This window comes from Pseudophryne corroboree, chromosome 3, assembly GCF_028390025.1.
Source record: "Pseudophryne corroboree isolate aPseCor3 chromosome 3, aPseCor3.hap2, whole genome shotgun sequence".
In the NCBI taxonomy this organism is placed as follows: Eukaryota; Metazoa; Chordata; class Amphibia; order Anura; family Myobatrachidae; genus Pseudophryne; species Pseudophryne corroboree.
The window spans coordinates 560,950,372-560,956,086 of record NC_086446.1 but is presented as its reverse complement, the minus strand read 5'-3'; the positions used below and the strand labels follow the sequence as shown (position 1 = coordinate 560,956,086).

Here is a 5,715-nt window from a genome sequence, read left to right as displayed (position 1 = left end):
TTCCCCAGATTTGTGCCTCGAGACAATCGTGTCTTGGAGGTCTACAGACAATTTCTTGGACTTCATGCTTGGTTTGTGCTCAGACATGCACTGTCAAGTGTGGGACCTTATAGAGACAGGTGTGTGCCTTTCCAAATCATGTCCAATCAACTGAATTTACCACAGGTGGACTCCAGTTAAGCTGTTGGAACATCTCAAGGATGATCAGTGGAAACTGGATGCACCTGATTTCAATTTTGAGCTTCATGGCAAAGGCAGTGAATAATTATATACATGTGATTTCTTAGTTTTTTTATTTTTAATAAATTAGCAAAAATCTCAAAAATACTTTTTTCACGTTGTCAATATGGGATATTATGTGTAGAATTTTGAGGGGAAAAAATTGATTCCATTTTGGAATAAGGCTGTAACATAACAAAATGTGGAAAAAGTGAAGCACTGTGAATACTTTCTGGATGCACTGTATCTGCCCCCCTGCAGTGCACATGGTTTTTACCATTAGCTAACAAATTTGCTGCTCCGATCAGGTTTGAAATAGGCCCATTGTTTGTAAACTGCTATGCAGATGTGGTTACAAGCACAGTTTAAAAAATCCCCATAATATTACACATGTTGCTTGTCTCACATCAAGCCAGGACTCAGGTTGCACCAGCATTCCATCGCAATAACTCGGGTTCTCCACTCGATTTGATAGGGGTGTAAGCAGCTGCAACTCCTACCTGTTTGGAGGAGGGGAGCTGCTGCTGCCCTTGCTGCCTGCAGTAGTATGAGAGGAGAGCCACGACACCTGCGCAATGGATCTGGCAAGTGCCAGGATGGGCGCATAAGTCAGTTAGGACTGTTTGAAAAGACAGGGAGTGGTTTCCCACAGGATGCATGGTCTCTGCTAATCACAGCCTCTACTGGCCATCTCAGAGGGAGAAAACACCTCATAATGGGACTGCCTGTCCTGCGAGTGACAGGCAGGTAACACTTCCAATGGGAAGTCATTGCCAGTCACAGTGTAGCCAGCACAGTTACGGACTGCGACTGGTTCACTTACGTGACGACTTTTACTTGGGGGCTGCAGCCTTGCAGACCATAAGTAAAATCCGCCACTGGGTATAACTGTCATTTATAGTGTACAAAGAAAAAAGAAAGACTCTATGGGGTATATTTACTAAGCTCCCGATTTTGACCGAGATGCCGTTTTTTCTTCAAAGTGTCATGTCGGGAATTTACTAAGCAAAAATCTCGGCAGTGATCAGGGCATTCGTAATATTTTGGAAGTCCTAGGAAAAAATCACAAATCAATACACCATCGGTCAAATACGCCTGCAATTTGGTAGAAATCGGGAATTTACTAAAAAGTGCAAATCACAAACACTGCCGACAATAGCCAAACACTGCCGTGCTGAAATACAATTCGTGAAAAAGTGCTAAAAAAAAACAGACCTGCTTTTTTTTACCGTGTTTGGATAGGCATGCACGGATCCATGAGATCCGTGCATGTTTATCAGTGGGAAGGGGATGGGAAAGTGTTTATTTTTTTGAAAAAAATTGCGTGGGGTCCCCCCTCCTAAGCAAAACCAGCCTCGGGCTCTTTCAGCCAGTCCTGGTTGCAAAAATATGGGGGAAAAAATGATAGAGGTTCCCCCATATTTCAACAACCAGCACCGGGCTCTGCGCCTGGTCCTGGTTCCAAAAATACGGGGGACAAAAAGCGTAGGGGTCCCCCGTATTTCTGAAACCAGCACCGGGCTCCACTAGCCAGATACATAATGCCACAGCCGGGGGACACTTTTATATAGCTCCCGGCGGCCCTGGCATTACATAACCAACTAGTCACCCCTGGCCGGGGTACCCTGGAGGAGTGGGGACCCCTTCAATCAAGGGGTCCCCCCCCTCCAGCCACCCAAGGACCAGGGGTGAAGCCCGAGGCTGTCCCCCCATCCATGGGCTGCGGATGGGAGGCTGATAGCCGTTGTGTAAAAAAATGAATATTGTTTTTAGTAGCAGTACTACAAGTCCCAGCAAGCCTCCCCCGCAAGCTGGTACTTGGAGAACCACAAGTACCAGCATGCGGAGGAAAACCGGGCCCGCTGGTATCTGTAGTACTACTACTAAAAAAATACCCCAATAAAAACATAAGACACACACCTTGAAAGTATAACTTTAATACATACATACATACACACCTCCATATACACATACTTACCTTATGTTCACACGAGGGTCAGTCCTCTTCTCCATGTAGAATCCATGGTGTACCTGTGGAAAAATTATACTCACATACTCCAGTGTAGAAGCATCTTCTTCTTGTAATCCATTTGTAATCCAGGTACTTGTCAAAATAAAAAAATGGACACCCGACCTCGCACTGAAAGGGGCCCCATGTTTTCACATGGGACCCCTTTCCCCGAATGCCAGAAACCCCCTCTGACTTATGTCTAAGTGGGTTTCTTCAGCCAATCAGGGAGCGCCACGTTGTGGCACCCTCCTGATTGGCTGTGTGCTCCTGTACTGTATGACAGGCGGCACACGGCAGTGTTACAATGTAGCGCCTATGCGCTCCATTATAACCAATGGTGGGAACTTTGTGGTCAGCGGGTGACCGAAAGTAACCTCACCGCTGACCACAAAGTTCCCACCATTGGTTACAATGGAGCGCATAGGCGCTACATTGTAACACTGCCGTGTGCCGCCTGTCAGACAGTACAGGAGCACACAGCCGATCAGGAGGATGCCACAACGTGGCGTTCCCTAATTGGCTGATGGAACCCACATAGACATAAGTCAGAGGGGGTTCCTGGCATTTGGGGAAAGGGGTACCATGTGAAAACATGGGGCCCCTCTCAGTGCGAGGTCGGGTGTCCGTTTTTTTTATTTTGACAAGTACGTGGATTACAAATAAATTAAAAGAAGAAGAGGCTTCTACACTGGAGTATGTGAGTATAATTTTTTCCACAGGTACACCATGGATTCTACATGGAGAAGAGGACCGACCCTCGTGTGAACATAAGGTAAGTATGTGTATATGGAGGTGTGTATGTATGCATTAAAGTTATACTTTCAAGGTGTGTGTCTTATGTTTTTATTGGGGTATTTTTTTAGTAGTAGTACTACCGGTACCAGCGGGCCTGGTTTTCCTCCGCATGCTGGTACTTGTGGTTCTCCAAGTACCAGCTTGCGGGGTAGGCTTGCTGGGACTTGTAGTACTGCTACTAAAAACAATATTCATTTTTTTACACAATGGCTATCAGCCTCCCATCCGCAGCCCATGGATGGGGGGGACAGCCTCGGGCTTCACCCCTGGTCCTTGGGTGGCAGGAGGGGGGGGACCCCTTGATTGAAGGGGTCCCCACTCCTCCAGGGTACCCCGGCCAGCGGTGACTAGTTGGTTATGTAATGCCAGGGCCGCCGGGAGCTACATAAAAGTGTCCCCCGGCTGTGGCATTATGTATCTGGCTAGTGGAGCCCGGTGCTGGTTTCAGAAATACGGGGGACCCCTACGCTTTTTGTCCCCCGTATTTTTGGAACCAGGACCAGGCGCAGAGCCCGGTGCTGGTTGTTGAAATATGGGGAACCTCTATCATTTTTTCCCCCATATTTTTGCAACCAGGACCGGCTCAAAGAGCCCGAGGCTGGTTTTGCTTAGGAGGGGGGACCCCACGCAATTTTTTTTTTAATTTAACACAGATTTTTTTATTTTATTTTTAAAGTGCACAATGAAGCCCAGCACGGATCTCTCAGATCCGGCCGAGATTCATTGTATTAAAGTCGGCAGTGTTTTACAAGTCACTCACATAAAACACTGCCTAAAAAAACGAATGACATCGACATCGGTAAACCCGAAAATGCAGAATACGGCAGTTTAGTAAATTAGTCGTACTAAATTCAAAAAGTTGCATATTTACACTTTCGATGTCATTCGTGATTGAACTTTGACCTCAAATGGAAAATTACGAATCTTAGTAAATTTACCCCTATGTTGGGGCACACTTGATTGATATAAAATATGTTAAAACTTAACTTTTATTATGGTTAATCATAAAAGAAGAATGGACACAGACTTACATACAAAAAACAGTCACCTTAGGTGGAGTTGATTGAATGGTATTAGTATAAGGGGATGACACGCCCCATGTTGACACCAAGCAAATTGCTAAGTGTACATAACCAATTCTAATACGCCTCTGGTGAAAAATATTAAAATCAAAGATATGTATAATGGGGGTCATTCCGAGTTGTTCGCTCGCAAGCGGATTTTAGCAGATTTGCTCATGCTAAGCCGCCGCCTACTGGGAGTGAATCTTAGCATCTTAAAATTGCGAACGATGTATTCGCAATATTGCGATTACACACCTCGTAGCAGTTTCTGAGTAGCTCCAGACTTACTCGGCATCTGCGATCATTTCAGTGCTTGTCGTTCCTGGTTTGACATCACAAACACACCCAGCGTTCGCCCAGACACTCCTCCGTTTCTCCGGCCACTCCTGCGTTTTTTCCGGAAACGGTAGCATTTTTTCCCACACGCCCGTAAAACGGCCTGTTTCCGCCCAGTAACACCCATTTCCTGTCAATCACATTACGATCGCCAGAACGATGAAAAAGCCGTGAGTAAAAATCCTAACTGCATAGCAAATTTACTTGGCGCAGTCGCAGTGTGGACATTGCGCATGCGCATTAAGCGGAAAATCGCTGCGATGCGAAGATTTTTACCGAGCGAACAACTCGGAATGACCCCCAATGTCTTAGTATATTAGGAGTGTAATATCATTATGAAGGAAAATGATTTTCAATAATGGTAGATATACTCCTTGATAATGGCTCCCTTGGTATTTGTAATGGTTGTGCTATTGAAGCTTCTTTCTCTGGTAGGTGGTCTTGCAAAGATTGTAGTTCTAATTAGTAGAATAGGTATGGAGATAAGGCCAATGTTTTCTCCACCACTTCTGCTGTTTGTTGATGATTGGAGCTACTGCACCTGATATTCCAAGGTAGTCACCTGACCTTGTACTGATCAGGCCTGTCACTGCTTTGCTTCCAAGATCAGATGAGTTTGGACGTAGCCAGTGAAGTATGGCAGTAGTAATATGATTCAAACAAATGAAAGAGCGTGTGGTTTCAGCATTTGTACCAAGTTGAGAACTTATGCTGTCCCGCTGATCTGCCCCAAGTCCCTGTGACAGTTGCATTGCAGGGAACTTGATATCTGGCAGTGGATGAGAGGGTTCTCGAAAAAAAGAAAGTGGAGAAAGAGAGAGTGTGCCCCAACTTCTGCTGTTCACCGTCAAATAGAATTATAATGGACGGTGAATGAGAGGGAGGGGGTACAGAAAGGAAAAGGAGGTGGTGAGCTGAGACTCCCCAAAATTACCATGAATAAGTATCTATCATTGACAATATTGGACCTCTGCTCTCAAAGGCATTGTGAAAAAACGATAAATAACCTTTCATAGTGAGTGATGGTTTGTCAAGTAATATTGGATATGTAAAAGATTGCAAGAAGGTTATGAATATGTTTCATTCATTGGCAGTACAATAGGCACCACTTATTTTCCTGCAAAGGTTGTACAATAAAATATGCAACACATTAATCTGAGTACTAGTTAGGTTATAAGTATAATACATTCATTAGTAACCCACATGAAAAAGGAAAACATCTAATTGCGTTCCAAATAGTGCAGTTAGACATGAGGCATGAGGCACAAAATGGTAAATATAGGTCCCATG

General features: G+C 44.8%; 1 pseudogene; it reads right to left on the bottom strand.

Annotated features, from left to right (window-relative positions):
- Positions 1 to 4,954: 4,954 nt before the first annotated feature.
- On the bottom strand, positions 4,955 to 5,073 carry LOC134897680 (5S ribosomal RNA; annotated as a pseudogene).
- Between the last annotated feature and the right edge of the window lie 642 nt (positions 5,074 to 5,715).